The sequence below is a fragment of the Helicoverpa zea genome, chromosome 31 (genome assembly GCF_022581195.2).
Source record: "Helicoverpa zea isolate HzStark_Cry1AcR chromosome 31, ilHelZeax1.1, whole genome shotgun sequence".
Lineage (NCBI taxonomy): Eukaryota > Metazoa > Arthropoda > Insecta > Lepidoptera > Noctuidae > Helicoverpa > Helicoverpa zea.
Window position 1 is genome coordinate 8,810,221 of NC_061482.1, and position 14,490 is coordinate 8,824,710.

Sequence of the window (14,490 nt, forward strand, 5' to 3'; positions counted from 1 at the left end):
TAACGAGGAGCGTGGAGGTGGTAGCCGCCACTGCGGGTCAGCCACGCTGTCACAGCTCATCCGTCGGACCGTACCTGGCCGACGAACAGTCGCAAGACCACGGCGACACCAATCACCCACGCAGTGACCACGTGCACAAGAGTAGCCTGGGATTAAGGCCCTCCTAAAAAACCAGACAGGAAACTCCAAAATACGCTCCGAAGAAATAAAGGCCGAGAAGCATCAGAAACAGACGGGAACAAAGCCTGCTTCCATTCCAGACGGATCTTGGATAAGGCTGAGCGGGAAACGATGCCTGACAAATATATGGCTCGACGGCACTCGTGGCATCAGGGCTCCAGAACCCTGGCCCCTCCAGACACCAAGCTCAGACCTAAAATGGCGTGACTCCTCACGTCCAAGCCCAAAAATCCTTTTTCTCGCAATCACAGTTCGACCACAGAGCAAAATCCTTCCTGTCATAGACAATTTCCTGTCAAACTCGACTAATCGATTCTAACGTACGAATGCATCAGATGATTTCCAAACACCACACATAACATCGCTAAATAATTGCTACTAATTATTTAATATAAACAATTAATTAAAAACCTTTAATTTGTTTACGATTTAGACTAAGAACACACAACGCCATCTAGTTGGATCTTCAATCCAACACAAATCGATTGGTAATCTAATTCCGAAAACAAATGGCGTTTGCAACGTCACAATCCATTTCACATACATATACATTATATGCAGACGACAGAACGTGACCGACCCTATTACTTGGATAAAGTAAATTAGAATATTATCAGGATTGGTTTCACCGAGACCAATATTGCTAGTAGTTTTCAGTAAAGATTTTTCAACGAATGATTTGTGTGTATTCATGTGGATAGGTACACAATTTTGACATCAGAGAGCTCGTCAATATAGCTTGCAATTATAATAAGATTTCTAAGCGATGTGTGGTAATACGAGTTATCAACATTTTGTAACTTTTCTAAGGTTTCGTGACACATTCCAAAGGCTCGTCAAAGGCTAGGCTATATATGGAGTTATGTAGGTAAGAATTCAAAAAAATTATCTTGTAGCGGATTTCCAACACTTTGGACCGAGAAGCCTCGCTTTTGCTTATAAACAGAATAAAATCGTACACATTATGTTCAGTAATGCAGCTACATTAGGACGGGGATAGTTTTAAAACTTCTATACAGTTGGTGGTGCTCCGTGGGAACTGGACTGGAGCCAGCGGCTTACGTGGGAATTCTTCACGTAATTACAGTTTATGTCGTGTAATGAGCATCAAGTTAAATGTTAAAAGCCTCGCTAAAACATGACACTTTCATATTATTTATTTATATTATTTAAAATGTTAGTGCGAATGTAAACGAGTGTAAACTCGTTTCAAATCGATCCATTCTGGAAACGTGACCGTCAGAATTTCACTAAGCAATTGGTAGATGGAGCAAAAGAAAACCTGTTTTAAAGAATAAAAAACACTTTAAAAATTGGACATTTTATAAAATGAAAACGTAAACCACGATTTTATTTAGTTTTTAGTTGAAGTCAGAAAGAAGTGGCTTCGAGAATAATTAGGTCCTGGAAAATAAAGTAGGAATCGCAAGTTGTTTAACGAGGTTCGGTTAGGTTAGCCGCACCTTCTATAACCATGTTTTATATAGCTATAGTTATAGTGTCATTATATTTTGAATTTTTGAAAATAGACACTTTTCGTTCGACATTTTGGGTCATAGATAGATGTCATATACAGGGTCGTCGGTGTGTCGTACCTTAATCACATTCAATTCTATCACATATATATTTTGATATTCTATGGCTAATTGTAAAAAAAATACCTAATCCATTCGGTGGTTTAGCCACAGGAATCATTTTTCGTTTTTATAATTTACAATATCATGTGTAAAGCGGAGATAAAGTAAGGAGTATAGAATGTTTTGACCAGTTCACAGCTGCCAGTTTTCAAGTGAGAATTTCAGTAGTTTGTAAGGACTGACTCTTAAAATTCTCGCAAATTTTGATTCTATTTAATTTGTTTAAAAAAAATATATATTTTTAAGTATTTCTTTTTCTTTGGTTTAATCAACTTATATTAACCAATATAATTTAATGCGATTAGGTACGGCACACCTGATTTAGTAGTGAAGCGATAATTGTGATAATATTATGCGGGAATAAATTGGACTATGTCGTGAAAAGGTCGTTTAGTTCTCACCGCCTATACGCTAAGAGCCAAGGGTTCCACCCAAATACTTCTATGGGTTATGGCACAGTATAGCGGCACCGCAACAGCACGGCTCGGCACGGCGACACCAGCATTTAAGTTGTCATTCAATTTAGAGCATTAAATCGTGTATATTATAATATATTTCGTAACGTCAATATAAAAAAGCCAACGGCGAGCAGTCAGCGTGCTTGCCGCAACTACACAACTCGGCTCGCAGCCCGCGTGCTGCAAGCGAGCGGACCTCATGCGTACAGCGCGCCAACGGCATGCTCATTACGCGCCGACTCCGAGTTGGCAGCGAAACAACGTCATTACGTCGTGTTCAATCATAACTGTCTTAAAATAAGATTGAGTTTACGGTGACAGCCAGCTTACACCTCGCGACCGGCGCGCGGCCGGCGCACGGACGGCGCGCGGACGGCGAGCTGGCACCTTGCGGACAACGCGTAGTTAGCGCGCTGGCAGTTAGCCGTAGTCTTAATAGGCATGATGACAAATTTTTAAATTCCTTTGTATGATGTAGGTATACGTCTATTTTATACGGAAAATCATTAATTTTTAAAAAATGCGAAGTTTTTTTGTCAAATAATTGCATTTTTCTCTGTCCACTTTGAATCCGGCGCGAAAACGCTTGTCAGTATCATGCCGTCACTTGTGACGTCACGCCTTGGGTTGACAAGATGCAAGTAAACAACGCTCGTTCAATAATTAAGTTTTTTTGTATTATTAAATATGAATTCGAAAGTGTATAAGTGGTGTGGGTTCCCCAGTGTAAGAACACATCCATAACAACTCATTTTAAGTTATTTGTGTACGTTTCTCTGGTTTCTAACATTAAAAAATACGAAAAAAGTGGCTTAAACTTACAAGGCGAGATTCAAAACCAATATTGCCCAGTATTTTTTACCCACACCATTATTTTTGTGAAGATCACTTTGATGTAAGTTTTTACATAGTTTTCTAGATTCTAGTATAATATAGGTTTTGTACGAGGTCTAAATGGTAAAAAACCGGCCAAGTGCGACTCGGACTTACCCACGAAGGGTTCCGTACCATAAAAAAAATCACGTTTGTTGTATGGGAGCCACCCAAATTATTTATTTTATTCAAATTTTCAGTATTTGTTGTTATAACGGCAACAGAAATATATCATCTGTGAAAAATCCAACATGGACGCACGGACGGACGGACGGATGGACGGACGGACAGAGGAGCGAAAACAATAGGGTCCCGTTTTACCTTTTGGGTACGGAACCCTAAAAAGGTGCACAACTGTCTGTTACTTTTAGTTTACACATAGACATAATACCTACATCTTTTTTGCATCCTAAAGATATCTTTATTTGATGCCAAAAACTCTCCTAGCATATATCGATTCTAGGCAAATTAGCGTTGTTTGCCTAATCAATCCTTGCTTCATGATTCGTGTTATTTTATATTCGATTTTAATAACATTTACATTCAAATAGTACTCGTTATAAACAATTAATTAATGAAAACACAGAGATTCGCAGAGGAAGTTTACAATACGAAATGTGACGTTTGTGCGATTTTTTAATGCGTCGACCAAAAGGTGACGTCACGCGCTCTGATTGGTGTTCAAGATATCATGGCGGATTGCCTTATTTCGTAGTTTTATTTTATAAAAATAAATATTAATCACATTATTAAAAAAGAAAACAACGCGCGTTTTATATTCCAAGCTTCAACTTTAATTTAATAAGTATAATATTTTAATGATTTTTAATTACTGTCATCATGCCTATTCAAGGCGACGCCGTGCTGCAGCCGTGCTGTTGCGGTGCCGCTATAATGTGCCATGACCTTATATCTTTCGCTTTGATGCGTAAAATCATGATAATATATCAATTTAGTTCGCATTAAGATTCACAGATTACATTTTTAATAAGGAATGTTCAATAAATAACATATTATTATGTACAATGTTCATATACCTGCGCCATGGCGTCAATCATACCTTAATTTTTTTATTCGATTTCAACGACCATTACATAACAAAACCTTTTGTATAAAGGCTACCCAGTAATTCAATAGAAAACCCCTACAATTAAGTAAAAATGGTAACTACCATTAGGCACAATGAAAGCTTTTTGTCCTTAAACCATTAGATATTCTATCGGCAGTGCTGAAAATACTAAAATAATTTACTTTACTGTGGTGAAGCAATCTAATAAATAGTCACAAGATATCATGTTTTGCTGTTGTATTTGTTATAAAACTGTCAAAATTAAAAGAAAATTGTTCAATTCAGTATTTCGTCAATGCGTAATATGCAGTGTCTCATGTTGTTTTATGAACCTCTTTCAAACATGCAAAAAAAAAAAGATTTTGAATAAATAAATTATAAATAAGATACAAGAACATCCTTGTTCATTAAAGAAAGAAAATACGACAATAATACACACTATAACAATATGATGTTGAGCTCTAGGTGATCAGTTTACAATGTCTGCTGCACTGGTATGCTTACGGTTGCTGTACCGCTGAAACAAGTTTTAATAAAAGCATAGTGTCACGGGCGCTTTATTGAATCCCGAACGTAATGAAGGATTCTAAAGCATGCTCCCGAGCGACGCGAGTAAATTTTGAGCAAAGTTGTGTATTTTAAGCTCTTCCATTACGTGATATTCTCCTGTTTATTTACGGGAAAACGTTTATTTAAAATATATTTTTTACAACAATTTCACATTTTCTGCAGTATGGGAAGTAAACTGTAGAGCTAGAAAGCAAAGCAGGAACACAATAAATAACTGAATGGCGATAACGGGTTCCAGTGTTCGTCATTGTTCAGAAAAACACACAGGAATCTCAGGCTCTCCTTAGCGGCATGGAAAGGCAGGTAGCCCAAACCTGACAAAGGATTTAAAATTTTGAACTGGCAAATAGAAGCAGAGCTGGACAAAATCCAGAAAAAGTCTTACCTACTGATACAAAACCAGTCGCGCCTGGTTTGCGAAACATTATATAAAAAAAAAACAAAGCGATCACTAGACTAACGAAGTACTTAAACATCAGGCGAGATAAGTGGTCCTGTGTCTCACCGGCCCTTGTGCACACTGTTAAAAACGGACGAGGCTCTGGTGGAAGTATAAATAGCACACGACACCATATTTTTTTATTGAGTTACACCATATTAACTAAACATATCCCGAACTTCTCACCAACACGCGTGACCGAGCTGAGTATGGACAAATCCTACCAGCTTGGGGGATACCACCGCCAAGCTGTGGAAGTCTTTTGTCTGTGACAGCGACGACCTTTCAGATAGTCTTAAAACACGTGCCTATCAAGAAATAAAAAAAAAAAAACATTTTTTTCCTTTGTTGATCAAACAGTTCTTTGATTTTAGAAGAGACGACTTCTATCTGTATCCAACACCTTTCTTCTTTTATGGGGTTACACGGCTTTTCTAACTACCGGCGGTTGTTCTAAGTTACACCTAGCTGCAACGTTTATAACACGTGAATAGTCAATTAGCCAGTCCAACGCGCATGGGCTTAGTGAAATGACCCATTTCATTTAACCTATGTTTTGTAAGGGGCGTATAAGTGGTACGTGTTTGGATTTTTTGCATTCTATAGTATAATGTAAACATAATATGTAGTGTAAAATAAACTTATCTATTCAACAATATTTGTAAAATCTAACACTACGCGAGACGATCAAATCGAATCGAACATCAAACCAACTAACCCAAAACTAACCTCAACGCACACAAACATCAGCTGTCAATTTGACAAACGCGCAATCGTTTCTAAACATACTAATTTGTCACTTAGGGATACATGTGTATAAGTGATACCTAGTGTGGTGAAAATGAACTTAGGTAAGTGTGCAAATTGGGGGAACCCTTATTCCAAGTGACACTTAGATAGGGAAACGGTTAGAGATTGTTGGTGAAAATGGGCATGATTCTATTAAACGATATTCGGTCGTTATCATTCCTTTTGTAGCTGCTATTTGGGGTAATATTTAAATTGCACCATATCATATACATTAATTCAACTTGTTGGTACATCGTTTGAAAAGACACAGGTATTTTACGTTTACTTTCAATTATTTTTCTAAATTTTCAGCTAATCGTCTTTTAATCATATTATGTTTTTACAGAGGAAGAAACTTTGGAAGATACATGCGAGCAAATATAGGTGAAATTATGGAAAATGATGTGGCATTACTAAGACGATCACAGACTGCAGATGAGCACGCACAAGCTAATTGTATCGCAGCGTGAACGCAATGCACGAAATAGATCTGTTGACCCTTTACCTGTAGGCACTGAATCTTGCACGGCGATCACGAATATGTCGTGAAATTATGCGTGCTTTTTGAAAAGGAATGCTAGATTGATTAAATAAAGAACAAGTAAGCTTTTGTGGAAAGAAATGAAAAATTGTTACAACAAGCCCCCCGCTCTCCTACCTAGGGTACCTACTTAAAATGACAAAATATTGCTACGTACTGCAAGACCCTCCCAACATTTCCAGGGAGAGGGAATGGAGTTTCCATTAAAATTGACGTCTACTGAGTCGTGTACTGGGAAGTTTCTTAATATCCTTTTCCGGACGTGATTAAGATCCGAACTATCTAATCTAATCTAATCTAATCTAAATATAATATTTATAGTTCCTCCACTTAAGACAAACTTAACTTTAATATAAAGTTATATTGAAATAAGTAGGTACATAAAATCATTACATTACATAACTTTGTGTTTATACAAAGTGTTTCGTACCTAATTACATTAAATTAAATACATAACGAGAATCATGCAAGTTTTCACCAACAATCTCTCAATGTTTCCCTAACTAAGTGTCACTTAGAATAAGGGCTCCCCCAATACTCAAAGGTTATAAGGGACTACTAAGTAACTAAAGTGTTCCCTAAATGCTCTTAGGGGATCCCTAAGGATTTTGTTGGTGACAATGGGCATTAGAACACCATATAAGAGTCAGTCATTACAAACAACGGAAATCTTACCTTGAAAACTGACAGCTGTCAACTGGTCAAAACATTCAATACTCCTAACTTTATCTCTGCTTTACACATGATGTTGTAAATTATGAAAACGAAAAATGACTTTTGTGACTAAACCACTGAATGGATTAGGTTATTTTTTTTACAATTCGCCATAGAATATAATTAGGTAAATGTGATAGGATTTAATATGGTTAGGTACGATACACCCGATATACGAGTATTTACCTATTCTTATATAGCTACAATAATAAAATAAATAAACTTAAACCCAAAACAAAAGAAATTGGTGGGGACAAATCAATGTTAAATAATATCATACAACAATACAATGCGAGAAGCGTTTGATATGGCGAATAATTTATTTAAAATAGCTTTGTAATAAAAGAAAATTTTGCTAGCTCATCTTTCACGTCGGGGCATAAACTTGCAGGATATTCAAAGAGGTGAGATATTTACAGGTAAGCGCCAACACTGGTATACGAGAAAAGAGCTCACGTACTGATTAGTAGGTTGAGTGAGGCGCTAGTCTTGCGTATTTTCTTAATAAGCAACAGAACCCCGCTGCGCGTTGCTAATTCACGCCTGTACTTACGTAGTAGGTACCCTTTAAAACCTCACCTTACTTCCTTATTACAATAACAGACTTTCTTTGCAGTTGTTAGCTCTTCTACCCATTTTAAAATCAACCGATTTGGAAATCACTTTCGATTAAATACGGCGTCAGACAAAGTGAATAGACAAATGAATGAGAAGATTATAGGCATCTATTGATACGGATGCTTGATGTAGTACCCCTGTATGCGCACAAACCTTGAGACCCAGGAAAATTAGACGCACACTGTATATCGAACAAATGTACCTACATTACCGATCACAACAGTGTTATTTTATTTATTGACTGAATACGATTGAAAGGAAAAGATTAAGAACGATAAAACGAATTGATGAAGAAGCACTAGATGGAAATATAAGAATCTTAGATTGTCATAACATTTACAGTATCACTGACGGTAATTTAGATTTATGAATGATTCTTTAAATACGGCTATGAATAAATAATAATTCCATGCTTGTAAAACCCCTAGATGTAAAATAATTTTGAAGCTGTGAATTACACCTGGTCTTTTAAGATGCAAGCAAAATCGTGACAAATTATATTACATCTTACAATATAATGCAGGGCCATCAAAGGGATACAGATTTTTTTTCAAAAACATTTTGTAAAAAGATAATAGAAATACGAAAAAACAATCATCAACAAAGCCGGTAAAACAAAAAAAATATATGGGAAGCTAATAAAATATTACATTCACTAATAAAACTCGTCAACCAACAACGTAACTTAAATCGGATGATACAGCTATCCTATCTTTCGTTACAGTTATTCTTATTAAGTTTTGCAATTTATTCGTTAAAAAAAAAAAACAAAAAAAACAGAAAATTTCAAATTGTGATGCTTAAAAAATACTCTGCAGAATATCGGATCAAAAATAAGTATAAAAATAAAATGTAGGTTATCTATCCATCATCATCCTCCGAGCCTTTTTCCCAACTATGTTGGGGTCGGCTTCCAGTCTAACCGGATTCAGCTGAGTACCAGTGCTTTACAAGAAGCGACTGCCTATCTGACCTCCTCAACCCAGTTACCCGGGCAACCTGATACCCCTTGGTTAGACTGGTGTCAGACTTACTGGCTTCTGACTACCCGTAACGACTGCCAAGGATGTTCAATGACAGCCGGGACCTACAGTTTAACGTGCCATCCGAAACACAGTCAGTGGTGTCTAAGATATACTTAGAAAGTCGGTTAGCCCCACGCTAAGTTATTAATTAACTTGTGTTATGGGTGCTAACACAACTGATAAACTACATATAGCTACATATATACATGTTTATAAATACATATTGTAACACCCAGACCACGACCAACAAGCATGCTCATCACACAAATGTCGATCGAACCGGGAATCGAACCCGGGACCTCAGATTCGGCAGTCCGGCTTGGTGACCTTTGCGCCACAGAGGTCGTCGAAAAGTTGCATTGGTACTTGCCTGACCTGGGATCGAACCCGCGCCCTCATACTTGAGAGATTGGTCTTTTACCCACTAGGCCACCACGACTTTTCGTAGGTTATCTATCCATAGACCGGCGTTATTGACCAAACACACCAACTAAAACTACTAATGAGAACGGGAATAGTACTGTGTATTAAATACAGTGATTAGCAATTGAGCATTATCATTATAGAAAAAATACAAGAAAAGGAACAAAATAAAATATAATTATAGGTGCCTCGCTGAGGAAGGCAACTGTTATTGTCTTTACTACGGCAGTGGCTACAAATCTATTCTCTATAGTTATCCGAAACAACACTGGTTTCACTGTAACAACGCTCCGTAGAAAATGCTCGGTTGCTATCCCCTTTATCTGCGTCCAGAGCACTGACTGCAACACAGGTGCAGCCCGGTCTACGGAAGCATGAAACGAACTATCCGAGTCAGGTAATTACGACCAGTCTCTCCAAAAATTGTTGTCACTGTAAAGTGGACTTTTCAAAAAAGTTTCTCCATTTTTATTCCACAAATAACGTTATGTTTTGTCATTGTTTCAATATAAAATATTTTTGTTGTTTCTACTGGAATCCATAGATTCGCGAGTTTGGCCGACGCGATGAGTGCTTGGAAAATGGCTAGCCCAGTGATGCCTCCTCTCAGAGACAGAGGGATGGACCGCTTAGCAGCATCATACGGAATGATCTTCTAAATGCGTGTAGTACTTGGAATGAGTTACTACAGGATTGGAATCTGGGCGTCTCACTAACATCTGTAACGCTGCCACAAATTCATAAAGTGATAAAATAGCAAATATTATTGAGCTTTTTCTTATCGTAGTCAAAACATTGTACATAAACTGTCATCAATTTCTAGTTTTCACCATTTCAAAAAGGTTTGATTTTGATATTAGCTCTGTGCGCGATGCTGGCTCATTGCTACAAATAATGCTGACCGAAAACAACATCATTTTTGTCTTTACAGAACATATTATTTTTGTTTTGATTTTAAGATAACACGCATCTTAATTTTCATTTTTTTTCACTTAAATCATATGGTAGAATTATTATAAAAACTTATCTGAGATTCACCAACTAAACGACGAACTCTACAAGCAGTAGGTATACGAAAAATATTTTACTCGATATTTTAGTGATTTTTCGGAAGCCTTACATCAACGAGAAAAAGGCTTGTACAGCAAATAATAATTATTCAAAGCGTCCAAAATCAACCATAGCAAAACATTTAAAGTTACAGGTTAGTAGTGTACTAAATTTCATACCGTGAAAGCGTAACAAACAAACTAGAATACACATCTATATAATATTAGTTAGGTTTAAACAAACTTTTGCATTCTTCCTGTGAACAGTGTCAGTTTCTGTTCGCATATGCGCGCATTTCATTTTGCTGGAGGGCAATTTATTGTTGGGTTAGGAGACACCTAATTAGAAAGTTAGTTCATTGCAAATATGCAAAAGTCAGCTGCTACCACTATAATGCCATTAGGTGACATCCATTGTGTGCTCTCGCTGCATAATTAAAAGTCTAATAAGTAATTAATTCCACTTCAGATTGCCCCTGGCAACATATCTTAGATATTGAAATACTCTTATGTGTGACGGAGGTATTGAAAAGTGTTGACTGTAGTATTTGAGGAGTAACAGCAGCGCTACGTGTAGAAATTCGCTTGAGGACCTACTGCTACATTTTCAAGTAGTAGATAACACGGTACGCAGGTGACAGGCAGGTCTTTATTTAAACTTCCTTTCTATAATTTGATGATTTTTTCTTTATGAAATAAATATACAAAAGAAAAATGAATTGACTTTATAGCAGAAGTGTAGAGGGTGATGTCTCCGAACGTATCCTTTTCCCTGGTCACATGACCTGGCCACTGATTGGCCGTACGATAAGAATATCTATCAGTAGACAGTGATGGCGGATTTTGAACGTTTGTGGTTTTGTGTTGTAATGTTTTAGTTTATTAAAGTTTACGCCGTCCTACAATGACAATCACTCACGATAACCCACCCCGACTACATCTTGGCGCCCAACATGTGTTTTCGTAGTAAAATAAGGGGTCAGTGTTGTGATACGACGTATCAAATTTTTTATCGTTCGTGTCGTGCGAGTTCAAGTCGCGGCACAAACTACAAGAAAACTGTGTACGGACAGTTACTTCGCTATTTCGGTGGTTGGTACAGCCGCGGGTCGTGCCTTTGTTACTCTCATGGTATGCCGTCTAACAATGTCTATCACTAACGATAGCCCACCCCGACTACAACATCTATTTTCTACTTGATTTGTAATTTTCAAGAATTAATAAAATGAACTGAACTAATAACCGCTAAAGTCAATTTATTTCTTTTATTTCGCACCTATGTAATTGCGCACATACGTTACAAGTGGATTACTGTCCAAACAAAGCGATATTTGGAATCTTCTCCATAAAAAGTGTTCAAAATCTACGTATTGACAATTATCTGTCTGAATGCCTACATTCTATTTAAATAACTCTTTAGGCGGCTGGTTGGCGCTTCTCGTGACCAAAACGCTGGCTATTACCTCGGTCAAAAGATCAGCATGAAGATCCAACGAGGTAATAATATAATAAAAAGTATACCAATCTGCCAATTGAAAGATAGTACAAGAAGTAAAAACGAAAGTTGGCCAACATAAAGATTGTTATGGTGATATAATGGAGAATTTTAGAGAGTTGTTGCCGAATAGCTCAGAAAGTATTTTACTGGGTGAAGATTCTAGACACAGCTCAATCTTATCTTAGTAGAAACATATTGCTGCTTGTGGCTGGCTTATTCTTTGGACAAAGAATTAACATTGAAATTCAACGTAGCAATGTAGCCAGTCTTCTGGGCAAGTTTCCGGAGGACAGTGATGTGGAGGAATACTCCGATGCCTAATCAATGTTCTTTTATATTTTATTTTGGTTTACAGTATTTTCCTATTTCAAAAGATAAGCAGTTTAAGCTTGTATATGGTGTGTGTACATATTTTCTTGTAAATAACATTGTTGCTTCTGAAAAACTTCATAATGATACATGTATTATTTACCTAGTTTTACTTTGGGTTTCAAAAATATATTGGCAAATTCCCTTCTTTGGTCAAACGTAAGTTGATATGAGTAATGAAAATAAATTATACACGATTTTATGTATTATGTATCGAATGCCCGTAAAATATGAAATATGACTTTACGATGTTTAACAACATATTATTTTAATTTAGGTAAATCGTAACTGACACGTCTGCCTCCGTCGAAGTAGAGGGTAAATATTTTATATTCGATATTATTTAAATCATCAGGTAGGTAGTTATGACAGTTGACACTGAATACTAAACCACGAATGAAAAAAGAACCGTTTATATACGGAGCAATAATAGCCTTACTTATAAACGAGAATTAAATAATAAGTAATAGGTACATAAGGGGTGTTTAAGAAAAATCTTACTTAGAAACGTTGCTTAACTAAATCACTTGCTAAGCAATGTCCTAAATGAGCTGTCAAATTAAGTAGCCTCACACCCTTGTTTAACCCGCTAAGTAACAAAATGGCGGATCTTTACCAGCTGATTTTCATTCCCGGTATTTTGACAGCTCAACTTTTTAATTTTATATTTTACGGGTGCCATTGTTGCCAACGACACAGTACCACAACGTTTTGATGACAAATATTTTTTTTAAGCTACCAACATTCCGGTAGTGTTGAGAAAATAGTATGTTTCTATGTCATTATCCGTTTAGTAGTGAAATAAGTATCCATTCACCATGGTACGCAGTCGGATGGAATATGCAAGTGCAAAGAGTCGAGGGAGTACAAAGAACTTTCACCAAACATCTAGCGTTTAATTCAAATAAAATAAGCCATCGATGTCCGTACATACAGCGCTTGAAGTCCTTCAAAATGAAGACGTTGCGTGACCGACGTCGTCGTCTGCGTGATCTCATATTTCTTTATAAGATTGTGAATGGACACACAAAATGCAGCGACTTAACAGAACGTACCCTCTACTCAGTCCCTTCGAAGCCTCCCAGACAACCAGAATGTTTTTCATCCCTAAAGTCAAAAGTAACCTAGGCCTTAACGCTCCCCTACTCAGGATTTGCAATGAGTTTAACAGTCTTTGTAAATTAACAAACACCAACATTCATGTTCGTTCCAATAAAAAAATTAGAAAAGCTATCTCAGAGGTATGGGAATGCAATTAATAGCAATAAATATTAAAATACTCAAAATAGTTTATCTAGTTCCTAAGTCACACTTGCTCAAAAATACTAATAACGTTTGTTAGATATGGTGTTGTTGTTATAAATGACTAGCTTTTGCCCGCGGCTTCGCTCCCGTCAACTGACTTCTCTATTTTACCCTATTTTTTTGTCATAAGAACCTTCTCCTGATAATAACAAACACAACAAAAAAAGAATTAGCCAAATTGGTCCAGGCGTTGTTGAGTTATGCGCTTACCAACACATTTTGCGATTAATTTCTATATTATAGATGTGTATACCTGTAATAGGCATACATACCATATATACCATAATGTAATTTGTAATGTATCTTTTATAACTTCTGTGTATGTATTGCTGTTGGTGTACCAAATAAATAAATAAACATGAACTTAATGTTATGCTTGTTTACACTCAGGTATTAAGTGCTATACAAAGAGCTCTATGTGTATGTGATGTGTAGTGCATAGTGGTTGTCACGGCAATTTTTTTTTTGTTTAGAAGTTAGGTATTAGCATTCTTTCGTGTCGCTTAAAATATGGGCGTTTAAGTACCATGTATCTACAGGTATACTGTTAAAAAGTTTAAAATAATATCCAATATTAGTTGGTTATGTTTATATTAATTTCTATTAACTGTGTTTGAATAAATATGACATTTTGATAGAATAAAGCAAATATGACAAAAATAAATGGACAGCTTGTGCTGTTAAACTTATTATCAGCAAAATATAAGAGCTGCAGAGGTATTTCAGTTTAAAGTTCGCTATCCAGCGCATAAATGTATGAAAAAGCTCCATATTAACGAGGTTCCGTGCTACAACTGTGCATGTGTAACAACACCTCTCTACGAAACAAAGGCTTCGACGTGTCGTTAATGTCACTGTATACGAAGCAAAACGAAGTTATTTTAAAAACCCGCCTGAAAAGTATTCCCCCTACCAAACGCCGCAGCTGGTTCG